Genomic DNA, 15849 nt, shown 5'->3' with positions numbered 1-15849 from the left:
GGTCTTGTGATGTTTAATATTTGTTTTAGAAGTTTATTTATGTATTTTGAGGGGGAGAGAGAGTGAAAGTGTGTGTGCAGACACACAAGTGGGGGAGGGGCAGAGAGAGGGGGAGAGAATCCCAGGCAAGCTCCACACTCAGTGCAGAGGTTGACACAGGGCTCGATCTCATGAACTGTGAGATCATGACCTGAGTCGACGCTTAACTGACTGAGCCACCCAGGTACCCCTTGATTTTTTTTTTAATGTTTTTATGTATTTCTGAGAGAGAGAGAGAAACAGCATGAACAAGGGAAGGTCAGAGAGAGACGGGGACACAGAATCTGAAGACAGGCTCTAGGCTCTGAGCTAGCTGTCAGCACAGAGCCCAACCCAGGGCTCAAACCCACGAACCGTGAGATCATGACCTGAGCCGAAGTCGGACGCTTAACCAACTGAGCCACCCAGGCGCTCCCCCCACCATGATATTTAATGCTTTTGAGGATGATTTGGATGATGTAGAAGAAAACAGTGTCCGTAAAACACCATGTAAACCCCTCTTATTAAACCATGAGATAATAGTAGGAAAGAGTCAATGTAAACTTCACGAAATAGAGAAGCAGTGTAAAGCTGATTAAGGTCTGCTTGGGCAAATGTGAAGTTAGAGGATGTCTGTGCTCTAATATGAAGCTATGAGAGGAGCGAGACAGGGAGAATGCTTGTGTGGCCAGAGGGCAGAGTTGTGGCCCCAGCTGGGTTTTGGTGGTGGTCACAGTGCTCTGGATCCCTGCTCAGATCCCTGCTCCGGGAGCTGAGGCTGAAAGCCGGCCTTCCAGGAACTGCTCCTAACAGACTGAGGCTTTTGTAGACACAAAGACGTGAATGTCCTTCAGCAGTTGACCTTCCCCAGACCTGCAAGAAACAAACATGTAATTTGGGAAAAGAGTGATTGGGTTGTGTTCTCCCTCTGGCCTGCAGACAGGCCACACCAGTGCCTGGTGACCATGGAGTCCACGCAAGGACAGTGGACTGTTTGATTCAGATATTTAATAGCATTAGGCCGTAAGAAGTTTGCAATAAGGATGTGCTGGTGTTGTAACCACGTCCTTCACAGAGCCTGTTGCCCCACCATCCCTTCTCAGTCAATTGTTGCCCACCATGTTTTCACCTCACTCTGTGCCCTGTTGATATGTTTCCTGTCCCCCTCCCCCCCCCCCCAGAGGTTTTTCCATGTTGGCACACAGGCTAATTCCTGAGAAGGGGAAGGTGTGCCGCTGTCTCCAGGTGCTCCCGGCACGCATTCTCTGCCTCCACTTTCTGCTCCTCCTCTGCCTGTCCCTCCCCCACTCACTGTGAGTGCTGGAAGCTGTGTTGGGCTTCACACTCTTCTTTCTACCTGCAGTTCTTCCTTCCTAACTAACTTCCTTCCTCCCTCCCTCCCGTCCTTCCTTCCTTCCTTTATTGGCAGAGAGACCCAGGGGGGAGGGACATGGGGACAGAGAGAGAGAGAGAGAAAGAGAGGGAATCCCAAGTAGGCTCTGCACTCTCAGCATGGAGCCCGATGCGGGGCTCAAACCCATGAACTGTGAGATCATGACCTGAGCCAAAACCAAGAGTTGGACGCTCAGTGGACTGAGCCACCCAGGCACCCCTCTGCCTGCAATACTTTTGACCTTGCCATCCCCCCTGGGAACTTTTCTCACCCTTCAGCAGCAACTCCTACAGTGGGCCTTCCTGTACAGGAATCCCCAGCACTCACTAAGAGCTCCTATGAGGCCCTGAAGACGAGAGTGGAAGGATGAGTGAGTGAATGGAAGAGTGAAGAAAGGGATGTCCTTGACCGGAGGGCAACCTCTCTGGCTCCTGAACCCCTTACCCGGGCTTCTGCACCGGCGCATGTCACTGCGTTATTGCTACCGTTTGCACTAGGTCTCCTGGACTTCTCTCTGAGCAGAGCACAGGCCTTTCTGTTCTCATTTTGGTGGTCGGTTAGTTCCTTGGGGAGTGTCTGGGGAGTAGAAACTCTCTTTGTGTAGACAAAGAACCTCGTAGGTCTTCAGTTCTGGGAGCCCACGAAATGTGATTACCAGATAGCATAAAATGGTAGCTGCTTCAGTCTTTACTGGGAATGAAGCAGGTATTATAAGTAAATACTAATATAAAACTATAATATAGTAACTTGGTACATTGCTCATGTTTGAAAAACCAGAGAATTAAGCAGAGAAGTTTGTATTTTATGAATTTTTGGAAATCTTTTCAACTTTTAAAATATTTCCATTTAATGGAATGAAGTGTGACACAGAGTCAGTAAACTTTTAATGACTGTCAGCTGTTGCTGCTACAATTTTAATTTATACTCCTGAGCCACAGTTTGTTTTCAGCAGACGAAGCTACTCCAGGCAAGCAAGGGCCAGGAGATTCACATTGGCACCACAATGGGTATCCAGTGATGCGTGCCTTCTAGTGAGTTTTCATTTTTTCTATTGATTGACACTTAATTAGACCTTGTTTTTTGTCTTTTCTATTCTCTTTTGGGGCTCTGCTCATTGAGATTCCCTTTTCATTGAGTTAGTTTCTCTCTTCAAAGCCTGTGCTTCAGCCTCTCACAATTCCCGTCTGGTTCGGCCGTCTGCAGTGCCTTCTTCCTCTATGCCCATCCGACTCCCTTCCTTCTCTAGGACTCAGCTCTGGGGAGGGAGCGTGTGGGCCATTGTGCCTCTCGATCACCTCCTTTCCCCCGCTGTTTACAGCTGTATACCAGCTAGATGTCTGTCCCATGGCCACAGTGTCCTCACAGGAGGCCCAGTCTCTGCATTTTTGGCATCTAGCATGTGTTTGTTCTTACTCATATTCACAAACAAATGTTTGGATGAATTCCTGGTATCAAAAACCCTCATCAGAACCTACCAGCGTCAGGATTTTAATTTGCTGAGTGCATCATGGTATACCTATTTTTCCTTTACCACCGTCTTTTGTTTTACCGTTTGTATTTTCTGTGCTACCATGGAGGTTGGGTGGTGAGGGATTTGAACCCAGGTGTTCTGACCCCAGCCCCAGTGCCTACTTAGTTAAATTGTTTAAAAAGTAAGTCAGAAGATGCCAATAAACTAAGTATGGTCCCCTCTTGCAAAAAAAAAAAAATCAGAGAAGGTTGGATGCAGCCCACATACCCATTCACAGACAGGTTGATAAATAAGGTGTGGAATATATGCACACGACGGAATAGCATTCAGCCCTAAAAAGGAAAGAAGTTCGGACACATGCTGCAACACGGGTGAACTGTGAGGACATGATGGGAAGTGAAATAAGCCAGTTACCAAAAAAAAAGAAAGACAAAATACTGTATGAATCAACTTATCTGGAGTTTTTAAATTCATAGAGACAGAAAGAGGAATGGTGGCTGCCAGAGTCGGGGTGAGAGACGGGGGAGAAAGTCGTGTTGTCTAATTTAATTGGTACAGTTTCAGTTTTGCAAGATGAAAACTTCTGGGGATTGGTTGAGCAACAATGTAAATGTATTAAATACTCCTGAACTGTATACTTAAATATCACTGAGACGGCAAATTTTATGCATATTTTACCAAAATTAAAAATAACAAAAAGTCAAAGACCTTGCTTTTAAAAAAGATAATTAATCATTTAAAAGTAAAAAAAAAAAAATTGAAAGGAATTTCTTTGGGGACTTTTCCTTCCTTAAGCTTTATTTTTCTTTTGGTCAGATCTTTAAATCACTTTTTATTTAAAAATGTATTCTGTAATAAAAGAAACTGGATTTACCTTGATAAGACCTTTGGGATTTACTTTTAGACCCTGTTATTCCTTTTATTATTTTTGCGAATATTTGCAGTTAAAATCTGATTCAAAATTACCTACGTCCTCACCTGTTTTTCTTCAGTAAAGATAATAGGATCTTATTGCTCATCCAGAAATACTTGTGTGACATGTAAAAAAAAATTACTTTTATGATTAAGGGAAGAAATATTTGTTCTGTCATGAGCAGAGGGCATGACAGACTCCAGGCTTTCATTTGATTGCTCGTAAGGAGCCAGCTACTTCAGTCTATTTTTTTTTTTTTCCATCACACTAATGGACCTTTTATGTGGAAAATCATGACTCTAAAACTGTAAATAGCATTCTGGTGCTTGAAAGAGCCCAATTTCAAAATGTTCAGCTGACACCTAGGAAGCAGTACTTTTACTTGAAGGTTCTGACCCAGTGTGTAATATCTTTCCCGAAGAATAGAAAATGAAACTTGAATCTCATCAGCCTGAGAACATGTTTGTTGAGAAGGGAAGGCAAGAGTCTGATGGGGCCATGTGTAGGGGTTTGAGGGAAGGGGGGGGGTATAGAAATTAGAGGTGAAGGTGGGTGAAAGAAAGAATTATAACCTTCTGGAAACTTCTAGCTCAGGTGTTAGTTTTTTTTTTTTTAAGTTTTTATTTATTTATTTTGAGAGAGAAAGAGAGAGAACACGAGCAGGGGAGAAGGGTAGAGAGAGAAGGAGTGAGAGAATTCCAAACAGGCTCACTGTGGAGCCTGATGTGGGGCTCGATCCCATGACTGCAATTGTGACCTGAGCTGAAGTCCAGAGTCAGTCGCTTAACTGAGTGAGTGCCCCAAAGATTTTTAACATTACAGACACGATTCTATGATCAGAGCCACCAGAAAACACTGAATTCATCTCTACTATTAGGAAGCCATCTAATCCAAGTTGACACTTAAAATTTTTTTCTAAAGCTCTTTAAAAATATGTGGTAATTAGAAGTATTAATATTTACAGTTAAATCTTTTAATGAAGAGTTGCATTATTTTCAACTCAACAAACATAAGAGCCTTACTACAAGTTAGACTTTAAATACACTTTGTGGTTATGAAGTGTCAATTCTTGGGTTGGAATCCAGTGTCTGCTGAAGATGTCAGTCCTCTGCAGGAAAAATGAGAAAAGTAAGGGGTGATGTTTTCAAAGAGCTAATACTCACTCTAAAGGATAATCTTTACTTTGACGCTCTGGTCTTTTTTCTTATGTATTAATATTTAAAATATCTATTCTTTTAGAATATAATGATAATTAATATTTAAAATTCTATTTGACAAATTAAAATATTGGATATTATTTAGGATTCTTGGTTGCAAGAAACAGGAAAGACATGTATTGGAAGAATGTCCCAGAATTGATAGAGGAATCAAAATCTCATGTATAAGAAAAATATGCAGCCAGGGCTAATTATATCATTAGGTGTGTTTTTCTTTTTTAAGTTTATTTATTTACTGAGAGAGAGAGAGAGAGAGAGAGAGAGAACAAGTGGGGTAGGGGCAGAGAGAGAGAGGAGAGGGAGAGAATCCCAAGCAGGCTCCACACCATCAGCGCGGAGCCTGACTCAGGGCTCGAACTCACAAACTGTGAGATCATGACCTGAGCGGAAATCAAGAGTCAGACGCTTAACTGATTGAGCCCCTTAGGCACCCTTAAATGTGTTTTCTAAGTTTATAGAACACGTGAATAGCCACCTAATCCAGAGCCTGTGGGATATTTGCCAAGGAACAGAGATCTTGATAGAGGAGGAAAAAGGATTAAATTAAAATTAAATTAAGTGCCATCATATGATTTACATTTGACTTTTAGGAGATGTTTTTGCAGCCAAGTGAAATATAACACTTACCTATAGCCTTGGAAAATTGTCCTAATTTGAATCCTGACCTAAAGTGGGAACAGAGGCTGTACCAGGTGTGGATTAGCTGGCCGCGTGAGGGTCAGGTGTGTTGTTCTTGTGTTACATCATCACCTAACTCTTCTCCTGAAGTCGTTGTTGTGGTCTCAGTGTTATTGTTCGTTTCACTGTAATTTGATACATGGCATCTAAACTATTATTTTTAGTACTTTGAAAGCCAGATTATGGACATCACTGTGACCTGACCTCTCTCCATTGTTTGATGCTTTGACCACTGTCCTTGAAACTCTTGCTTCCCTTGGCTTATATAACGTAAAAATACGCACTTACAGTTTTTCCCCTTCCTTTCTGGTTGTTCCTGCATAGTCCCTTCCTGTCGCCTATATATTGATGTCCCCATGCATTCTGTACACCTCATAGTCTGTACCTCTGTATAGTTTCTTCTGGGCTACATGGTGAACTTCCATCCATTTACTGCTTATTTCCAGCTTTGTTCCCCCGGCTCACACTGCTCTTCTGTGCCGCAGACTCCTTGCCATTCCCACCGCATACCCAGCCCCAGGGCCCTCCACTTCTTGTCCCCAGCTGAGCTGATTCAGTTAGAACCAGGTGGTGAGGATCCTGTTTCCTGCCTCTCCCCAGCTAGGTTGCTACACTATACAATTCAACACTTTTCTAACTTGTCCCCAGTATAAACCAACATGAGTAATAAATAACTACCAAGTTGTGGATGAAAATGAGACTCTGCACATATCACTGAATTTCTTGGAATAAAGTTGCCAGCTGAATTCACATTCTCAGCAATACTGCAAACATGTCTGTACCTCCTTCCAAAAAGATGATGCTGTAGAAGCCCTGTATGCTGCTGTTCTAGGAGCTAGGAGCAAGGGCATGAATACCTCTACATTGCAGGCGAGATCCTTAGAAGGTAAGTGCTGTCCAACCTTGGGTCAGATAATGCCACAGTTATCAAGGGGCGTGGCTTTCTTCTCTGTGTCTTCCCTCTTGGAAGTCAAAATTTTAAACTCTCAACACAAACAGTAGACTTCCAGCTATCATTTGTTTCATACCTGTATTCCATTTGTGACTAGCATTTCAAATATGCAGCAACAAAAAGCCATAGGCAGGTACTCCACTGGTGATAACAAAGATATTAATAACATAATACTACCCTCACTAGTTCTTCTAGACAGTGAGAACTTATCACAGACATTATTATTATTTCTATTAGATTATTATTTGATCCCGAGTAATATGAAAATAAAGTTCATCTAAGCACACTTAAAAAAATCCAGTAACCTCTGTCCTTCCAGAATATTACCTAAGTATAAATACTACCCATACACATTGCTATTGCCTCTAGTACCCCAGTGCACTCAGTCAGCAAATTTGCTGAGTGTCTCCTATGCACTAGGCAGTATTCTAGGGGTTGGAAATACAGAAGTGAACAAGAGATAAGACCCTCTGCCCTCATGAAGTTTTTATTCTGGATCTAGGAGTTCAGATATTTAGCAAGATAACTGTATTTCAACATTTCCATTTTCTTCCAAGGTTTATTCACTATTATAAATCCTATCTCCTTTAAAAAATTATTTTAAATATTTATTAAAAATTATTTTTTAATGTTTTATTTATTTCTGAGACAGAGAGAGAAGCAGCGTGAGCAGGGGAGGGAGGATGCTAGGGAGGGAGGAGCTAGATGTCAGCACAGAGCCCGATGCGGGGCTCGAACTCACGAACCGTGAGAGCATGACCTGAGCCCAAGTTGGACGCTTAACTGACTGAGCCACCCAGGTGCCCCAATGTGTTATTTATTTTTGAGAGAGAGAGAGAGAGCGCGAGTGAGCGTGCGGGGTGGGGTGGCGGAAGGGTTGAGGGGGCAGGGAGGCAGACACACACACACACACACACACACACACACACGCAGAATCTGAAACAGGATCCAGGCTTTGAGCCATCAGCACAGAGCCTGACACGGGGCTCAAACCCAGGCACAACAAGATCATGACCTAGGCTGAAGTCGGACGCCCAACCAACTGAGCCGCTCAGGCACCCCTCCTATCTCCTTTTGATCACAAAAGTCTTGGTTTGTTAGAGCTGAAAGAAGTGATTTCAGCTGCTCTATGCATGGCATGAATTCTGGGCAGGGGGGCAGTCCTAGATCATAGTTGTACTTGACCATTTGACCTTGAATGATTTCTTTACATCTCTGAGTTTCAGCTTCCTCACCTGTTAAACAAGGACTGGATTTAAATCTGATTCAAGAACAGTAGTTGACAGGTGTTTGGAAATGTTTGAAGAGGCATTTTGGTTGACACAGTGACTGAGTGGGCCCAGGAATGCTGAGTAACTTTCATGTCACAGGACAACCTAGCCCAGGCCACAGAGCTTATGAGAGCTGAGCTGGGAGCAGGACCAGAGATCTTTTCAGGACCCCGTGACATTCCATTCTTTTCAGACTTGTCTAGGGTGAAGTGCTCCCTCATTTCTCTTCATGTGGAATAGTCTGGGTAAAGCAGTGGACATGCCTTTGAGGGCAAAGCTGACTGCCAAGATCTTCTACTCTGAAGTCCTCAGACTGGGGAGAACAGGGAGCTTCTAGTTATCATTCTAAAGCTGTGTAGATTTTCAGAATATCCCCTGATTTTTATCAGGAAAGTCTTTTCAGAGCTGCAGCTCAGATATATAAAGTTATGTCAATTAGAGTTAATCTCTACTAGAATCTATTTAATTTGTGTAGCATTGTTATCTTGTTATACAAAGATACAAACCTTATTACAACACTGGTTTTGAGGAGATTTATGGCATCCAAAGCCCAAAGTGAATAATTCCAAAATATTTTACAAGCAAATCATTAATTACTCTGTAGAAAATAATCAGCTTGTGGGGAGAATAGTATGTAAACCAAACCAAAAAGGTTATGTAAGGAAATCTTACCAAATAAACAGGGTAGTTAAATAGGTCTTCTTTTTTCGCTGGTAAGCAGAGTGTAATGCAATACTGTCCAAGAGGTAGAAGCCAGGCCTCTCTAGCTGAGAACTATCATAAATGAAAGCAAGGATTTTCATCTTTTGCCAATTAGGTTGATATGTCATCTCTGCCTCCTGTCGGTGTCTGGTGAAATTATAATCTTTCTCCTTATGGTTATTGAACCCTTACCTTGCCCTTATGTCATATATTTGGTTGGCCGAATGCTAGAGAAGGATTATAAAATATCCTACAAGGAGTAGTTTACCTTTATAAGTGGTTCCCAAAGTGTGTGCCAAGGTACTCCAGGGCACCAAAGGGAATCCCCAGTTATGCTTTGAAATATTTTGAATTTTCAAGTAAAGTCTGCTGGACATCTCTTGGCCGTCCTGCAAACTGCTAGCTCAAAGTAGTTCACACTTTCAACATTAGATTGAGCTGTGCTCCTTTTGACGATACTGCATTTTCAGCAGTTACTGTGATAAAAAGCAATTGCTACACAAAATAAGGTGGTGGTATCTAATCTGATTCCCAGTTTACAAAACTGTGCAGTGCCCACGAGATGCACATCTCCCATTATTAAGTAATTGTGGTTAAGAATGTGATAAAACTGCTATTTTTCTTTCAGTTTATTGTATTCTCAAACAGCTGCTAAGTTATTGGGATATAAATACTCATAAGCTAGTAGAACCTAACCGATTAATGAAAAAAAAAGCGATTAGCCATTTAAGTCAAGGGGTGTTAGAAAAATCAATGAGACATGAATGGCACCCTGAACTAAGAAAGTTAAACCTTGGACCTCAGCACCTTGGTCAATCTCCAGATAGGGCAGAGAATAGGAAAGTTTCTTTATCAAAGAGAAGGTATCTGGAAAAAGAGATCTGCTCTTGGGCCACCTCCTGGAGCAGTCACAGAGGTGGCCACAGCTGCAATGGCCCCGGTAGAGGGTCCAGGACCTCCAGGTGGTCTGCTCCCCACTTGGTGTGGCCACCTCTGTTTCTGGAGAGTTCAAATAGGGAGGGAAGAATGACTAATATGTCTATTGAACACAGCCTAAGGCCAAAGATATATTATCATATTGCCTGCATTTTTTAACATTAGGAACTTAGGAGTGTGGGCACTTCTGAATAATTCACGCTGCTACAGAATATAAGCATTTTATAGAAAATCAGTGACAGTTCCTACAGTTCTGTTTCAGGCCTTAAATTCATCAGTCTATCCAAGTGAGGCTAACCATAAAATAAAGATCAGATGGGAGCCTCAGAATGAGCCAGGCATCTTGATTGTAAAAAATCTAAGAATGTTAATTTCATTAGGGGCAAATACTGACTGATAAGTATCAAAACACAGGGATAAAAGTTAGAAGTGTTTAGAGTAGCATCCTAGGTGGGGAAAAGCAGGGGAATAGGCACTTCATCACCTGGTTCTAAACTAATCTCTGGGCAGAGACAGTTTTCAATGGTTACCCTTCCTTATACTCCAGCCCGGAGGGCAGGAATGCAAACAGCTTTTGAAAGGAGTATTTTTGTCAGACTGTCCTTTTAGGAAACCTCTAGAGACAGTTAATGGAGGACAATGGCATTAGTCCAGCACTTCCCAAAGTGTTAGTTACCCAGACACTAGTGCTATGGGATGCTTTTCCAAAGGAAAGTTTTTGGTGACCAGATAAGCTTGGAAAATGTACTCCTTTCTCATAGGGTACAGTGCACCTTGACCTATTAAAGGTTCTGGGAGTTCTAAAATAAAGACCAATGTTTAATGTGACTTCCTGGTTCCCGGCTTTCTTCTCCACAGAACCCTTTCCCAGCATGATATTTCTTAACCTTTTTAAGAATAGNCTGATTCCGAGTTAGATTTGCATCTCACTAACTGTCACAAATGAAGCATTTCCCAACCTTCGACCTGGAGCTGAGAAGAGATACAGATGTCCCAGCCCATCCCTGGAGTTTCTGATTCTGTGTGTCAGAGCTGGTGCTGGTTACCTGTGTTTCTGAGAAGCTCTGCAGGTGATCTTGGATTTTTTAGAGGTTGAGAGTCTCTCTAGTTGGAAGAACTTTGTAAGTTCCGGTTCTTTTCACTAAAGCTGCAGTAGGTGTCTCCACAAGACTTTTTGATGTTGGGTGTGTTTCCTAAAAGGAATTGATTTTATGTTGAAAGAAAACCCAAGTGCTGCTGTGGCTCGGAAGTAGCCTCTGGGCCACTCCCTGCTGTCGCGTGCCTGGGTGTTGGTGCAGCTCCAACCCAGATGTGCTCCTGGAGGCTGTGGGGAAGGGGTGTAGGGAAGTGTTCCTGAGCTCCTCCTCAAGCGGGGTGCTGTTCAGACAGCAACTCTGCTTTGTGGCAAAGCTGATAATTTGTTAATGTAGAGGTTGATCTCATGTTCTCCTGGAGAAAGGTTCCCTGTTACAGATCTTCTCATCTTACATCTCATGGCCTAGCATTCTCTAGAATCTCTGTTCTTCCCCATGATACCGCGAGAAACAAGACAGGAAACAGCTCAGTAAGACTAGTGGGTTCTTATGGTAGCCAGTCAGGGAATTCACACAGGGATAGCGGAGTGGTATGGTATAGCCGCAGGCTTCTCGAGCACATTTTTCCACTAAAGAGAACGAAAGGGCCTGGGGGAGAAGATACACTGCTGGTAGCAAGTCAGAACCTGCTGGATCTTCCTACTCCGAAGGTGGTGTGGGAAAAGCCCCATAACTACATGTTTAATCAGAAGCGGGAGAATCAAGCTTCTCACGTGGTGTATGAGGCACTTTGATGAGGTCCCTTTGTGCTTCACCTCCTCAGTCACATGTGGTCCTTAGCCTTGCCACAGAAAGTATGCCAATAGTTACCGGGGAGTATAAACTCACATGGAAAGCAGCACCTTTCCTGTTATATTATGGTAGTGGGGAGAGCTCTTACCAGTCTGTGTTCTCTCTTTATAATGGTCTGGAGTGATTCGCCTAAGGGTAGGCCAGAAGAAATGGACACCAGTTTCTGCAGTGTTCTGAGCAGCATGTAGTCTATTTTACATATACAATTCCCTCATTTATTCCCTACAATAGCCTTTGGAAGTACTTCTTATTAGTTCTTTAGTTCTTTAAATAAAGTTGAGACACAAAGGCTCAGAGAGATTAAATAAGTTATCTGAGGCTGCAGAGCTAGGGAATGAGGGGGATAGAATCCAGATCTATTGATTCTAAAGTCCACTTTGATGGCCCCCGAGCCCCATCCCACTGTCTGTTGGAAGTGGTGCCATCACACTTGCTCCTGAATATCTTCTTTGCATTGAACTCGATAACAGGCTCTTAAAAAAGAAAACAGAGATGCCTTGGAATGCTTTATTCCTTGTTACGTATTGCCACAGCCATGGAACTGAGACTGCATCCTGTCACCAATCATTCTGGGACAGACTATGACAGAAAAGAATGTGGTAGCAGAAGATTCATTCATTTTTCTCTGTGTTTATTTAGATTTTACTTCTTTTGATTTTATAAATGGTTGGTTTTTTAATAAGCACCTAATAGTGTTCACTGGCAGTATGTTTTATGTCCAAAATTTAGTGGCATTAGCTAGAATTTTATAATGGCATAAAAATTTCCTGGAGGAAATAGAGTATCACCATGGGATATATAGCTAACATTACTAAAATAAATATTAATCCAAGGTTAACGGTTAGTCTAAACTTTTTCTTAATTCACAATCCAAGCTAAGCCTTACTTTGTCAGAAAAATACTTTATTTCAGCTCAGTTTGAAATTCTAATGTGAAAATCACCATAGACTTACAAAAACTCAGCACGAGTAATATTAACGGTCTCCATAACTTAATTACAGAATACCCAATACCATTGCCCGGTAGACACATGACCAGAAACTTCCAGGTTTAGGGATCACACATTTCTCAGATGTTAGCTTTGGATGGCGATCATTTAATTTGACTCCTACGTTCTACAGCTGAAACAAATACCCAGGTGAGTGATCTTTTCAAAAGTCATACAGCTGGTGGGTGGCACACAAAGCTTTTTATTTTGTTACGAGAGACAGTATTGCCTCTAACTGGAAGGAAAGTTTTTAAGAAACACTTCAACCAAACCTATTAATGTAGCAGACTATTGGCCCAGTTTCTGCTTCTTATGGGTCATTTAATCATAACTAAGCACTATAAACATACTCCAAAAGCTGTGGGCTACAGAGAGTGACAGTTGTCTGTATTGTGCCTCATTGGTTTGAAGTTCGTCAGATCCAGGGTAAGAGCAGGTGGCCACCAGAATTTGGAAGCCTTTGGAATTTTATTCCAGTTGCTCAGTTACTACAGAGCAATCATTGGTTCTTTGTTGGCAGTTTCAAACTTGAGTGTGGAGGGTGTATGGCTTGTCTAGTACACGGTAGCAGAAAGGTGACTGGAGAGTTGAAATAAGCTGAAACCGAATGCCTGCAAGTGAACATAATCCCAAGCAAGCCCTGTAATCAAAGTAATTGGATGTATAGTGATTGATAATTTTAGTGAAAGCTGAATGCCGTTCTCTGCTATTATGTTGTTCTGAATCACACTTGCTTATTATTATCAGAAAGGACTGAAACATTCGGCAGCCTGATTAGTTTTGGGAAAAGGTCACTTAGGTTGGAATCAAATCATCTTACTTTTATTACAATGTCAGAGGCTGGTGTGATACTGTATATACTCCATGGTTTTGCACTGGGCTTAGTGTAAACTCAGAATTCTTTCTCCGGAGTATATGTGTTTTTGTCCGTGTCTGCCGGCCATGATCTAATCTGGCTATCGGTCCACCCTGGTCACAAGGACTTCCAGCTGAGTAACCTTTTGAGGCATCTCACCAACATACCTCTTAGAATGGCTGCCCTTCTCTAGAGTGAACTTAGGAGTTTAGACTCTTCCTGCTACAAAAGATAGAAACTCAGCTCATACTGGCTCAAGCAAAAAAGGGTCCAGGGGCCGCTGGCTTCTGGGATTCCTTGATTCAGGAATTAGATCTCTTGGCTCTACTCTTTGTGTTGGCTTCATTTTTAGGTAGTGAAGAAAGGCTACAGCATCTCTGGATGTAATCAACAGTCATCTGTTGATGGACACTCAGCTTGCTTCTGTATCTTGGCTATTAAAATTATACTGCAATAAACATGGGGGTGCTTAGATCTTTTCGAATTAGTGTTTTAATTTTCTCTGGGTAAATACCCAGAAGTGGAATTACTGGGTGGTATGGTATTTCTTTTCTTTTTTTTTTTTTTGAGGAACCACCATACTGGTTTCCAGAATGCTGCCCCAATTTATAATCCCAGCAGCAGTGCATGAGGGTTCTCTTTTCCTTCTCTCTCAATCTTTCTGGCAAATGCCAACACCAGCTTTCGTCAGCTTTGATTGGGTCACGTGTCCATCTCTGAACCAGGGGAATGAATTACTCAACTGGCCAGTTCTTGGTCATGTGTATCACTCCTGAAGACGGACGATTTCTTTTACACATGAGCTAGAGAAAAGGTTGGTTTTAGTAGATACTCTCAGGCTCTTTAAATGAAAATGTCAGGACGTTGAGGGGAATTGAGCAAAAGGGGCTCTTTTCCTCAACATGTGCATCATATTGTTGCTAATGTGCATTACAGGTTTTGAAAGGTCTGAGAGTCAGTCTTTCAATAGAAGTATTGATTTTTTTCCCCCCAACATTTCTTCTTTTGGTTTCTCTAAGCCATCTGTGAAAACTTTAATCATGTTCCTCTATTATGCTATCATTCACCAGGACAGTATCTAAAATCCCAATAAATGGGGACATATAGTCAACTGTAATGCCTGGTTACAGCCATGGCCTTCTTGAGGAAGGGCTAGGTGACTGGACACTTTTGTTTTTGAGCCTGTTTTTTCTGTCCCAGCATTTTCAGGACTCATTTGGGTAAGAGAGATAGCTCAAACCATGCCTGGGCTGGTAGATAATTATGACAAAATTATTTTGAAACTTTTGCATCTGATTTATTTTTCTGTTAAAAACTAACACAAATAATTTTCTCAGTTGTTGGAAAAATCAGAATAAAGTTCTGTGTCCTTTGAAATGATGGTGAGCTCACCATTCTTAAGTATGTACCATAGCCGTTTTCTGTCTGTTAGAGATCAGTCCCATGACAATAACTCATATTTATTCTCTGCTTTATGGACCTTGGGTTCCTGGAAAGTGAAATTATGAGTGTATTAGCATACTGTTGATACTCAGTAGCTGGTGTATTTTCTCTGTTTTCTCAATTAGAGAAGCATCAGACTTCAATAAAAATCTTTTCTCTTTATATACTGACAGGTTTTTAAGTCTGGAGACAAAAAAAAAAAAGATACANCTCCAAAGACTTTCTCTTTATATTTGGTCCTCAGCAGGTTTGCTTCACTGGCTTCGGCATGTTTGCTTTATATATCCCCTAATTGTGGTTCGCGCAGCTTCTTGGNCTGGTGGACTGTCTTTGTGGCTGCTGCTGCTTCCTCCTCTTCTCCTTTTGGGGTTCCACTCACGTTATGTCCGCACTTTCATCTGTGCTTCCTGTGCCACCTAAGCTCTTTTCTGCGTTTTCAGGTCTGTTTTTCCCTCTCTGCTTCTGTTTGGATGTATCCTGCTGACATTGCTTTCATTTTATTTTGTTTTGTTTTGTTTTATTTTATTTTATTTATTTTATGTATTTATTTTTTTAAGTTGTTTATTTATTTTGAGAGAGCAAGAGACAGCGTGAGTGAGGGAAGGGCAGAAAGAAAGAGAGGGAGACAATCCCAAGCAGGCTCTGCACTGTATGCGGGTCTTGAACTTACAAAGCCACGAGATCCTGACCTGAGCCGAAACCAAGAGTCGGACGCCCAACCGACTGAACCCCCCAGGCGCCCTTAGGAAACCCCTCTTGTGCTTTAACCTGCTGTTAAACACATGTATTGAATTATTAATTTCAATTATATAGATTATATATAGATTCTAGGTATCAGATAAAATTATCTTTCATCTGTTTTCTTCACCTTAGTAATTGTAATTATATTAAAATTCCTTTTTGATAATTGTAATATCTAGATTACCTGTGGGTCAATATTTTATCCAGTTTTTCTCTTAGTTTTTGGTCATCCATTCTTGTTTCCTGTCATGCTTTGTAATTTTTTTTTTAAGTACCTGACACTGTATATAAAAAATTGTGGTGTCTCTGGATGCTGTGATCTTTCTTCAGAGGCGGTTTTTGTTTTTGTTTTTCTGATGGACAGTAGAATAAAACTGTTCATCT

General features: G+C 41.7%; 1 protein-coding gene across 2 annotated transcripts in view; it reads left to right on the top strand.

Moving 5' to 3' along the window:
* The window catches only part of CSGALNACT1 (chondroitin sulfate N-acetylgalactosaminyltransferase 1), a 349679-nt gene that overhangs the window by 171084 nt on the left and 162746 nt on the right, over window positions 1-15849 (top strand). The window lies entirely within an intron of this gene.

The sequence above is a fragment of the Crocuta crocuta genome, unplaced genomic scaffold (assembly GCF_008692635.1).
Source record: "Crocuta crocuta isolate KB4526 unplaced genomic scaffold, BGI_CrCroc_1.0 scaffold177, whole genome shotgun sequence".
Taxonomy (NCBI): domain Eukaryota; kingdom Metazoa; phylum Chordata; class Mammalia; order Carnivora; family Hyaenidae; genus Crocuta; species Crocuta crocuta.
The sequence above is the reverse complement of the archived record's forward strand: the minus strand, read 5'-3'. Positions and strand labels throughout refer to the sequence as shown.